Source organism: Abrus precatorius, unplaced genomic scaffold, assembly GCF_003935025.1.
Source record: "Abrus precatorius isolate BTA unplaced genomic scaffold, Abrus_2018 Scaffold3, whole genome shotgun sequence".
Taxonomy (NCBI): Eukaryota; Viridiplantae; Streptophyta; class Magnoliopsida; order Fabales; family Fabaceae; genus Abrus; species Abrus precatorius.
In genome coordinates, this window is record NW_020874373.1 from 33,767,368 (window position 1) to 33,778,167 (window position 10,800).

Genomic DNA, 10,800 nt, shown 5'->3' on the forward strand with positions numbered 1-10,800 from the left:
AATCTGATGCTATGTACAATGTTTTAATTGGTTTTCTCCTTCTTCTGGGAAGTGGATTGTGTCCTCTTGTGATTTCACTTTACTAAATTGGGTTCAAAGTGTGATTATTTGGACATGTGTTCCTTATTCAGATTCAACAATTGAGAGTTTCATTTTATTTGATTTCAGGAGTCAGGAATACAGTTGTGTTGTCAGGTGCAGATTTGGTCTGCTGGTTTTGAACCAGATTTCAATAATGATTCTTTCTGCTCTTCTAACTTCAGTTGGAATTAACCTTGGCCTATGTTTTATATTTTTCACCCTCTACTCTATATTGAGGAAGCAACCTGGTAATGTTGCTGTCTATGCACCACGCTTAGTTTCCCAAAGAAAACGTCAAGAGGGTGATCAATGTGACTTGGAACATTTGATACCTACTGCTGGTTGGGTGAGAAAAGCATGGGAGCCCTCTGAAGAAGAATTTTTATCAACTGCAGGATTAGATGCTTTTGTCTTCATGCGCATATTTGTCTTTAGGTGATTTAAATTATTCAGTTGATTCTAGGTTCCAAGAAGTATCGTGTCATTTCTTATTAAACGCTATTCTGTGGCTTAACCAAGTTCATGCATACTTAGTATAAGTAAAAAGCATAGGTGGTTTCTGCATTAGAATTGGACTCACTTTGTCATCATTTATACCCTGTTGTAAATTTGATTCAAATGTATTTTCATTAGTTAACTTGAAGTGAATTTTAATATTGTTGTCCATATGATATAATATATCCATCCGTAACCTCTAACTACTCTTATATCTGAATTTCTTTAAAATATATGTTGGTCTTTCTATTCGTTGTTGTCTTTTTTGGTTTAGCTGATCCTCATTGCTCTTTACGGTATTGTGCAGTTTGAAAATATTTACTTTTGGTGGAATTGTTGGGATACTGATTCTTCTTCCGATTAATTATATGGGGAGTCAGCTTCGAGATAATTCTGATTTTCAAAACAAGTCTTTGGATTCCTTCAGTATTTCTAACGTTAACAATGGTTCAAACAGGTGAATATTATTGATCAAGATGATCTTAAATCTTTATGTATTATTTATTCATTAGAAAGATATAAGCATATATGAAATATTAATTTATTGGTTCTATTTTGGCGTCAAATTCAAGAAGTCTGATATTCTGATTGACGAATCTGCATATATGTGAACTCCTTGCTATGTTTATATGAATTATTGGGATGAGCTTTGTGATGAGAACTGAAAAGTATACTCTTTCTTTAATTTTTTCTCACATGCATGGTAGGATCTGAGTGCTTAAAAGATGTGAAAACAGTCAGATTTTTCCCTAAAATGACCATTTACTGACTGTCTTGTGAACTCCACCTGATGGATTTATCTTTTAACTTGCTTATGGTTGTTTACAATGCTTCCAATATTCTTGAATTAATCTTTGCAGTCACTGTGCATAAGTTGTTAATCTTGCATATAATTCCCAGTTATGAATTAAAACTTATCAGCATTTCATGGAGAGCTGTCAACTTAATGGGAGACTCCCTTATGGAGTGCTTGTACATTTTGAGATTTTGAAAACAAACCTAGTTGATATTTGGAGTTCCAGCATCATGATATTCTACAACAAATTATTTAAGAAGTTAGATTTATTTCCCTTCTCTCCACCTTTCTCCTCTAGTTTGGGTGTTTGACCATTAGTTTTTTAAACTTGTTATATAAAGTGTTAAAAGGAAATCACTGAACGAAATTAGGAATGAGCCATTCATCCTATCACTAAATGCTGGAAGTTGAAAACTTCAAGGTATGTCAATGGCATGGTTATTAAACAGCCATTTCAAAGATTTTCCACTGACTATGCATAGGGTGTTTCAAGACTGGGGTATCAAGAGTGTTTGGTTTATGTAATCTCAGTTATAATTATTGTTTTTATACTATTATATTTTTTCAATTCTCAGATTGAGCTGATTTTATAATTGTGCAAAAATATTATTTCATTGAATGACATCAGGTTGCTAGTTATGTTCAACAATTAACTTTTCATTCACTTTTTCATTTCTGCTTAAAAGATATACCATTGTGGTTTCAAATCTTATTCAGATCTCCCTGTTCCTCCCATGAATGGAAAAGGAAGTTCTGATAACAAGACTGATTTACCATTGTCATGCATTTACATTGTGAAGTCCTGGTTTTTTAAGTACTTATTTTCTTCCCCAAAATATGCAAGTCCATCCTAACAATTCTGAAAAATAAATAAATAAACAAATAAATATATATATTTGCTGTTGTAATTACACAACTTGTATAAATGAAAGATTCTTCACGTGTTGTTGATTTTTATGTAAGTTATAACATGGGAAGTGGGAACTCTGATCTCTAGATTTGACCTTTCTCAAGGTTATGGACCCATTTTTGCGCCGCATATGTTTTCACTGGATTTGTCTGCATTCTTCTTTATTATGTAAGTTATTATTATCCAAGTTTTCTTTGTATGAGCTGTCACACATTTCCATTTCTCTCAAACTATAAAGATAGTGAATGAATTTCATGCTTGATATTAATGCCATTTGCAGGAGTACGAGTATATTTCATCCAAAAGAATTGCTTGCTTCTATTCATCCAAGCCTGAGCCTCATCAGTTTACCATATTAGTAAGAGCTATTCCTGTTCCACATGGAAGCACCTGTACCAATACTGTTGAGCAGTTCTTCCTGGAGTATCACCCTTCTACTTATCATTCACACTCGGTTGTCCGTCGAAGCAGCAAACTTCAAATTCTAGTTGTAAGCAGTTTTATGGAGTTCTAATTGATTCATTTTTTTTCTCTAGACATTTGCTTAATTCTGCATCGTTTGTGGTTCTGTTATAGTGCCTCAAATTCTACATAATCCTGAAATTATATGTCTTCAAAGTATCTGTTGAAGCCTCACATTAATTATAGATATGGCTAAATAAGAGCTAATAAAGGTTAAAACAATCCCTATCTTATGAGCTAATTCTTGGGCTTGAGTTAGGCTTAAAGCCCAAATTCAACATGGTGAGCGCATACTTGATTTTAAACTCCTCCAAAGATTTCTCCTTTCACAATGAGCACAAGTTCAATTTACAAATGAAACAATCCGCTTCCCATACATCCTCTTCCTCATATTTGATTACCTCACAAACCCCTTCTACTAACTAACTACAATAACTGTCCCAATTAACTTCCTAACTCCTAACAGCTTTCCTTCTATATTTAAATCCAACTTGCTTTTTTGCAATGTTTCTATTTATCCTACTTATATCTTAATGAGAAGAATACCAGCAACATATTCTTAGGTAATTTCTTTTCAACACCTCATTGTTGGGTGAAATCTCATGCTGGTTCCATGAATAGAAAGTGACTCAAGTTATTTAGTGTGGCTAAATGATGAAAAAAAATTGTGTTGGTTGGATTCCTCCTTAATGTGTTGTGTGAGTTCCTTTGGAGTGATGCTTTTACATACAGAATACTGATAATAAGTCAAGATTGAAATCCATTCTTTGGCCATTGAATAAGGTGGAATTATTCCTTGACAACGTTAAAAACCTTCCTGCCAATAATTTTTTGGTATGAACCTTGAGCTGGGTGGACAGTGCACAGGCTCATCCTACCTTGTACTAAAACTTAGCTCTTGTTCAAAAGATGGGGTGACATGGATTGAACTCCTCACCAATAATGAAAGTTTAAGTGGTTAGGTGAAGGTTCATAAATGCTTTTCGTGTACCAATTATTTTTTATTATATTTATATAGCAACCGAGCCCGATGGATTGGTCTTTTGTTAGATATTATATCCTCTCTCCTCAGATAAAATGTGAAGCTTATAGGTTCATAGATGTTTTGATTGGCATAGGGCTGGTGGTGAGTTTGGGTTTGGATCAGTCATCATATATTGTGAAGCTTTGAATTTCTGAGAAATATTTAGTTGTACCTAAATTCAAATCTTTTTTTTTTACCAATATTAACTTCATTGTAGTTTTAACTATTAAAGTTTATTATTCCACACAGACTGATGCAGAGAGACTGTACAAAAGACTTACTCACCTAAAACATGAAGATAATACTCCTCAAAGGCATAGGCGAGATGGATGTTTTGGACTTTTTGGGCATAAAGTTGATATGTTAGATCAATATGAAAGGACATTAGGAGACATTGCAGATAATGTAAGAATGTCAGGAAAGGTAAGTATCACGTCTAGGCGTTAATAATCTTCAAGAATTGAGTAATAATTAATTGTGTTTCCTATAGGGCTGTTTAATATTTGGTATGGTTTACACCCTATATAACATCAAATCAAATAATTGGATAATCATTTCATTTAATAATTAATTAAATCAAAGCATCAGTAAGTGAACTTATTACCCAAATTTTTCTGTTCATAATCGATTCTGTTCATTCTTATGTATATGTTTAATACTGGCACAATGCAGTGGCAGCACAATATTTGTACAGCCTCACCTTCAAAAAGAAGGTTTAAATGATATTGGAGAAATACAATATGAATGGGAAAAAGTAGAAGAACTAGGATGAAGGTGTCTAAACCTACTTTATTAAGGATCAATGCTGCACATCCTGAACTGTCCACTCCTGACATGAACACAGTTTAGTGGATGCTTAAACCTGGTGAATTAGGATTTTACTTTCAAAGATTTAGTCTCTATTTTAAATAGTAAAATGTCAAAATAAAGTAAACGTGAATGGAATGAATATCAAAGGAGTGAGAACTCGCTCATGTGCATCACATAGGGGGAAGTAGAATCAAGAGTGTAAATAATTCATATAGCACAAATTTGTCCAAAAGAAAATAAAATACCAAAAAAAAAAAAAAAAAACTTAAAATGTATTTGATTGGGCCATGGAGCAAGGAGTTTCCAGAGCTGTCAACTATACCCTGAACTGAAAAAATTTCTTTCTTTTGATGGAAAATAAGACTTAATATACCATTTTGTTACCCAATGCCAAACTTAAACCAATAAAAACAAACTAGTCATGTGACTCATGTAATCAGGTTTTGATTCTGCATGATCTTTATTTTCTGCATATTATCTGTTGAATACTACCTTTGGATTTTGAAAAGTTTCGTACATTGATATTCCATTTTACACTAGTTATACTTACAAGTTTTTATGGTTAATTTGAATATCCAATATATCCACTTATTTAATAATTACTTTCAATTTCAAAGGAAGTTCCAGCTGCCTTTGTCTCATTTAAATCACGATTTGGAGCTGCAATAGCTTTAAACATTCAAGAAGGTGTCAATCCTACAAACTGGATAACTGAGCAAGCTCCAGAGCCTCATGATGTTTATTGGCCTTTCTTTTCTGTCACCTTCATTAAAAGATGGATCAGCAAACTGGTGGCTTTTGTTGTCAGCAGTGCTCTTACAATTCTATTTTTAATACCAGTTGCTCTAGTACAAGGTCTTACCCATCTTGATCAGTTGGAAACCATGTTTCCTTCTCTGAGAAGCATATTGAGAATGTAAGTTGGAACTAATACCTCTAGAATTTCAAATTTTTTCTTCCTCTACTTATGCACGCTAGAGTCAGATCAATATATAATCACATGTGCATTTGAATCACATGAGGAATGATAATTATTTTTCATCCCAAATTTAAGTGCACATCTTTGGTAAAGACTTGTTTTCCAGCCTCTTCATGTCTTTCTTAAAGTCTTTTTTGTTTGTTTTATCATTGAGTGTCTTCATATAGTGGGACTAGGGTTGGTGGTGGTGGTGGTGGTGGTTGTTGAGTGTCTTTATACAATAAAGGGATTGGAGATCTGTCTTCAGTTGATGCTTTTGTTTTTTAATGTTTTTGTACTTTTCCTGGTTTTTTCTGTTTTAGGAGTATTCTTGTGCCTCTTCCTTTGAATTTTCTGAGTCTACCAATAAAGACTACTTTTATTAAAAAAAAAAACTAAATATTATTGTATTTATGTAAGAAGCAACTGAGAGAGTTTTCCAATATTTGTTTGCAGGGCAGTTGTAAGCCAAGTTATAACAGGATTCCTTCCCATTCAGATTCTTCAAGTGTTTCTGACCTTTGTGCCGCCTATTATGATCATGCTTTCATCCTTGCAAGGATATATATCATGGAGTCAGATACAAAAAAGTGCATGCTCTAAAGTATTACGGTTTACCATATGGAACATTTTCTTTGCAAATGTACTGTCAGGGTCAGCTCTCTATCGATTGACAGTTTTTCTTGAGCCCAAAGAGTTTCCCAGAGTCCTTGCTGAAGCTGTACCAGCACAGGTAAGAATAATGACTTGTTTCGTAAGTTACTCAAATTTGTGCTATATTTCCTAAAGTTCTCACCATTTGAGGGAATGCTTTTCTGTGGAATGACAAGTGTGATTATTTGTTGATGTGAGAAAATGTCTCATGTTGTGAACTTTACAGGTTTATCAGTTATTCTTTTCTACGTGGTGAGATGCATTTCCATATATGCAACAATTTCTTGATGTTTTAAAAAATCATTTTAGTTTCATGAATATTTTCTAAATTTTAATGCTGAAATGAATTCATTAACAGAGCAAGAAACCAGTAGAAAAATGATAACAAAGGCAAAATGTCAGCTCAAAGGAGCTTTCCTACCTGTATGCATAAAAATTTATGAGCAAACCTAGAAAGAATCTAGGAAAACTGTTATATCTTAAAGAAGCATGGGTGAGTGCAACCAAACTTTGAAATTATTTTATTCCAATATTCTCTTTCAATTCGTAAGAAATTATTTTTATATGAATGATAAAGGTTTTGCTAAGGTTAAGGATAATAAAATTTTACAACAATCACAGTTTATTCTGTCTTCTTGTGTATATTGATGCCTGATGGAGTAGAATGTCTGCTTATTCAAGGGTATCTTTTTCCCCTTCTCTTGTTATGGGTAAGAATTTGTTTTCTTCTGTTTCTCACAGTTATTCTATTTATGGTAGCTTCAGTTGATTTTTATTTATAATTTGTTGCAAGATAGGACAACTTTCTTACTGTTTTGAGTCTCTTTATCAGAAGTTTGTTTCCAGTGGTCAATAAATAGTTCTTTTATTCACTGCTATTTTTCATTAGAGTTATTTACTTGTACAAAATATCTATTACTTGTGCATTAGATATTATTGCATTAGTTGGAGGATATGAAATTCATATTTTACACTCCATATTTTGTGCAGGCATCATTCTTTATGGCATATGTTGTGACAATCGGATGGACTACTATAGCATTTGAACTATTTCAATTGATTCCACTTTTTTACAATTACATTAATAGAATTTTTATTGGAGATAGCGATGATGATTTTGAGGCACCATCAATTCCTTACCACAGCGAAATTCCCAGGATTCTTTTCTTTGGTCTTCTTGGCATTACATACTTCATCCTTGCTCCTCTAATACTTCCATTTCTTTTAGTCTACTTTTGTTTGGGATACATCATTTACCGGAACCAGGTTTGCGACCTGTTTTTGTTTTCCCCTTTTTGATTTATACATTTATCTCCCGACTTTGTTGTATAATATACATTTAATAACATGGCAAACAGACTAACTGCTTATTGAAAGTGCTCACTTTGCACACTTAAAATGATAAATTGATCGTACTGACTTAGAGATGAAAATAAATCTTATCAAATGATCATAATTAAAGTTTGTCACGCATATCGTTTTACTCTCTGGCAACTAAAACCGATTGTTGTTACGTTAAAAAAATGGCTACAAGAGGGTGGGAAAAATTCAAATGCAATATTCTGAATTTGAATTTGTTTTAAGCTTTCTGGATTATCTTTGGTCTTTCTCACTCTTGGTTACCGTACAATAGTCTCCTTTTCCTTCCTCAGTTCAACACTATACAATGAATCAATGCGATGAAAAACTCTTTCATTTTTGTCATAACTCAGGCAATGCAAAACTGAGATAAGATGATATTGTACAATAGAACCATTTGTATCTAGTGATATCGCTAGCGGTTGATCACATGCTTTTAAACATTTAAGTTCTTCAATGGGACAGAAATGGATTCTATCAAATGAAACTCTTCTGGGAGAAAATAATTGTATAGGACCGGTGGGTGCTTTGTAAGTTATAAACCAAAAATTTCACCCTTTCCCTGAACTCAGTCCCCTAACCACTACATAAAAGCTGAAAAAAAAATTGTGATCATGTTTCCATCAAATGCTGATAGTTTCGTCAACGAATTTAAATTATTTTCCTTTGTTCTTGGTTCTCTCTGATATGATTCTAGAGGAAAATAAATAGGGAAAGTTCATGGCTCTATAGAGATGAAACATGGTAGAAGGCTTCATTGTGTCTTTAAAATAACTATTAATTATTTGATTCTCTTATGATTACTAAAATTCTTATGATATCCTAAATATCTTTCTGTGACAGCTCTTAAATGTTTATGTCCCAAAGTACCAGACTGGAGGAGAGTTTTGGCCTACAGTCCACAACTGCACAATTTTTTCATTGGTACTGATGCATATTATAGTAATTGGGATTTTTGGGCTGAAGAAGCTTCCAGTAGCATCTGCCTTGACTCTTCCTCTTCCAATTCTCACACTTCTATTCAATGAGTATTGTCAGAAACGGTTCTTTCCTATTTTCAAGGCTTATCCTGCTGAAGTACGGTGGTTGACAATTCATGCTATTTTATCTGATTCTTTTGTTGATTACTTGATTATGATTTCTGTGTTTTTCATCTTCCCTTATTTATTTGTGAAGTTGTGATTATTTAAGGCACTTTTGCATGCCCTGATAAACAATTTTCGTTGCTGATATTGTCATGGCTATTGTTAAAATGTGGTCACTCTCAGAATTAAGCAATCGTGGTTACTATTTAGTTGTTCACTCAGGTCTTCCGGCCAAACTTGATATCAGGAATTGATTGACAGTAAAATCACTTTCATCTGACAGTTAATATAGCACTGGGGGTCTTAAGTTGATGTTAGATGTAGAGGAAAAGTGGAATACATGCTCAATTGTCATGATATTATTATGAGATCAAGTTGTTAATCAGCCTAATGTGGAATTTGTTTAAAATTTTCAGCAACAAAAATACTGGTAATCAATGACACTTGTTGTAAAGGATGCATTCATCCCATGTATTTGGAATAGCTTGGTTAGGCTTATGAAAGTCACCTATTAACATCGCATTGTAGTTCTTATGATGTTCACAAGAGTAAATGTTGCACTATACTAAGCGAAACACCTGATGCTAATATACTTTTGGCATTTTCTTCTGCTTCAAAATGGCATATATTTCTGATTATTCTTTGTTCAACTGTGAGTTTTTTCCTTTTCCATTTTGTGCATTCTCATGAAATTTAGTCTCCTGCAGTGTTTGACCAAGAAGGACAGAGAAGACCAAAATGATCCCAAAATGTCTGAATTTTATGATAAGTTGGCCAAAGCATATAATGATCCAGCTCTCATGCCAGTCAAATATTCAAGGAGGGATGATAGTCACAGGTTTCCTCTGCTTCGTAGCTCAGAAGAAGCTTAAGTTGATAATTAGCTTCCTATGGCTTGGCTTGTAACTAACAACGTAGAACATAGCATATGGCTTGTGATATAAGGCAATGTACCTTCAAATTTTAGTATTTTTAATATTTTTCTTAACTTATTGAGTTCACTTTAAAATATGTGAAGAGTAGAGCGGTATGTGTAATATATAATGAATTTTGTAAAAACAGGACAAAAATGTCTCTCTTTGGCATGTTGGTCGAAGTAGACCTGCCAAATGTGCCTCACGAAAGTAATTTTCACTTTCATTCATTTTAATTTGCTTATTTTATTGTCCAACTCTTATATTTGTTGCCAATTGTTATTAAAAGAGTTTCTGTTCTTGCTAAGTCAAGACAAATAAAATGCATCCAACTGGACCAAGCTTTGTCTAAAATCTGTTTCTCTTATTCTTGAATTGATATTCAAGGAAGACAAATAAGAATACTATTTAAGACACACAATTATAATGATTAATGAACTTGTAGTTCAATTACCACAAATCTAAGTCCTTAAAACTTATGTGTGATCTCGATATTAAAGGTTTGATCTTTTATTAAGCCATATTTATTTTCTCTTTTAGGTATTTGCATATAAGTTCACTAACAATTTATAATAAGTTAAATTTTAATAATTTTATAAGAAGATGATTACTTGCACATTAAAAAAATTACAAATAATATAGATCAAATATGAAGACAAATTTTTCATATTTTTAGTAATTTATTATAATAAAAAAAAACACAAATTTGTCGGCAAGAATATTTTTACGTTTTTTACTGTAGTGAACCTACATTTATGTTATGGAAATCAGTATATATTATCGTTATTTTTATGCAATTTACTTAAGCTTTATAAATTACGCATGTTATACAAAATTACGATATGTTAAAAACAATGACATGAGAAAGTCGTGTTTTAAATACTTTGATTTTGAGATTTTGACCCAGAAAATACATAAAATAAATTATATTCTAAATAATTTTTTATATTTTAAGTTTTTTATTATCAGTAAAATATTTTTTAGTTAATAAAATTCTTTCTAAAATTGCTTATAAAATCATTGCCTATCTTATTTGGGATTGGTGTATTATAGCTTATGACCATCTACAATATGTCACAAGGAGAAACTGATTGATAAGTTGGTCCAGAAACATCACCATCTCTGCACAATGTATGATGAATTTTCTTTTTAAAGTGTGGATAATAAAAACAACATCAGATGATAACATAATTATGGTTAATCAAAGTTTGATGACACAACATTGCAAAAACATTTGAATAAATTTATATTC

At 32.4% G+C, this 10,800-nt stretch overlaps 1 pseudogene; it reads left to right on the plus strand.

The window, feature by feature from the left end:
• Window positions 1-235: 235 nt before the first annotated feature.
• LOC113862540 lies at window positions 236-9,506 on the plus strand (annotated as a pseudogene).
• Window positions 9,507-10,800: the final 1,294 nt, after the last annotated feature.